The 2,040-nt window shown below is 43.2% G+C and overlaps 1 pseudogene; it reads left to right on the top strand.

Moving 5' to 3' along the window:
* The first annotated feature begins 504 nt into the window (after positions 1 to 504).
* Positions 505 to 1,537, top strand: LOC129312403 (U11/U12 small nuclear ribonucleoprotein 31 kDa protein-like; annotated as a pseudogene).
* The last annotated feature ends 503 nt before the right edge of the window (positions 1,538 to 2,040 follow it).

Genomic DNA, 2,040 nt, shown 5'->3' with positions numbered 1-2,040 from the left:
AAAAGCTTAAACAATTTCCATTACCTTCATTTTAGCTAATAAGTTTGGACTTAAAGTCTTTAAGTCTAAAAATCACTTTCCCATGACAAATTCTAACTCAAAGTCCAGCTAAAGACGAAGAGGAGGGAAGGATGAGGTTAAGGGAACTTATTAGAAGTGGTTGAAGTTTTAAAACACTCTCAAACACCAGTAGATGGAAGCCCTAGTAGAGCCGGGCGCATGCTTCTTCATTCTTCTTTGTTTCCCCTTTCTGATTTTCAAACTAGAGCTCTCATTATTAATAAAAAATTTGGACATTTGCCGTGACAAATGCAGCGGCTGCCGCAGTGGATAGCATTGAGAAGGTTGCCCCAGATTTATTTTCTAACTAGACACAGATTACCCGATACCACCGAACCGAATCCAAATGCTGTAGACAAATAAGTCTGTCAACTCCCTCTAAGCATCCCCCAACTCATTTATGATTGAATTTTTCTAATTACCCTCTACTAACGATTTTTAGGATGATACGGATGCACGTGATAAGGAGTCATGCTAAGGCAAGGGCTGCTAGTTTTGCCCGCGCTGGACTACGGCATTTAGGCCTGGGTGGTAGCGCCTCACCTGTGATTCAGTAAACGATGCCGAAGAAGAAGCACAGCGACAGTGACGAAGAAGAAGACATCTTATATTACCGCTATGCTTCCTCTTCAGCTTCTTCCGCACCGTCTTCAAACCCCAACAAACCCTCAAGACTCACGGTGGCTCCGGCGGCCTAGCTCCCTCTAAATCTACCCTCTACGTCTCCAACCTCGACTTCTCCCTCACTAACTCCGACCTCCATACCCTCTTCTCTACCTTCGGCAAGATCGCCCGAGTCACTGTTCTCAAGGACCGATCACTCGCAGAGCCGTGGCGTTGCGTTCATCCAATACGTTTTCTCGCGATGATGCACAAAAAGCCGTGCGCGAGATGAACCGCAAAATCCTCAACGGTAGGACCTTGACTGCTTCCATCGCCGCCGATAACGGCCGAGCTCCGGAATTTATAAAGAAAAGGGTTTATAAGGATAAGAGTCGGTGTTATGAGTGTGGGGAATCAGGACATTTGTCTTATGAGTGTCCCAGGAATCAACTGGGGCCCAGGGAACGTCCGATTCCGAAGCGTGAACGACGTGGTGGGGGCGGAGGCGGTGGTGGGGGCGGGTACCGGCGGACCGAGGAGGATGATAACGATGGATCCGACGGTGGGGACCGGTTTCGGATGATAATTGGGCTTCTATTGTGGATAATGGGGCGGATGAAAGGTTGCTGACTGGCAATGACAAGGTTGTGGAGAAGAAGAAGGCGAAGAAAGCAAGCTATTTCAGTGATGAGAGTGGTGACGAAGATGATTGATCTTTTGGTTAGAAACGAAGTGAGCAATTGAAGGTATGGTGTAGTATTGATCTTTGATAGAAATGAACTTATATGATTGAGCTTGTAATTGAAATAACGTTTGGTATTATTATGCTTATGAAGATTTTGAGAAATAATACATACACACTTAAAAATATGAATATAGGAGGATGGCCTTTGTTCTGAAATTCTGACTCAGTCTTCTAAATTTGTAAAAGAAGCAACAATAATGGTGTTGAAGATTTCTATACCCTCTGAGCCAAATCTCAGTCTGCTTTTGCTTTGCACTGTAATGGTAGTAGCAGTGAGTTGTATAGTTGTTGCAAGTTTATTTTACTTACTATATATCTGTAAGATATCTTTATTTGATTATAAGGGAAATAATTGTTTTGCTGGAATTGGTGGAAACGGCTACTGATTAATGGTGAAGTATAATAACATAGGAAATTAGGTGATTCCAACTGTAGTCTATGCCTGCTGGGCAAAATTGTCTGAGATCTTGATAGATGAAAAAATGGAGAATAATACAAAAGTGGCTTGGCTTACATCCACCAATATCTCATGATATTTGTCTCCTTTATGCTGCTTGTGTTTGTCCCACTGTATCACTGACAAAAGAATGTCCATGTAGCTTCGAATTAGTTCACATGAAGCAATGTGGCGT

The sequence above is a fragment of the Prosopis cineraria genome, unplaced genomic scaffold (assembly GCF_029017545.1).
Source record: "Prosopis cineraria cultivar Desert tree isolate PC_DT_omini unplaced genomic scaffold, ASM2901754v1 PC6, whole genome shotgun sequence".
Classification (NCBI taxonomy): domain Eukaryota; kingdom Viridiplantae; phylum Streptophyta; class Magnoliopsida; order Fabales; family Fabaceae; genus Prosopis; species Prosopis cineraria.
Note: the sequence above shows the minus strand (reverse complement) of the source record. Positions and strands in the feature narration are given on the sequence as shown.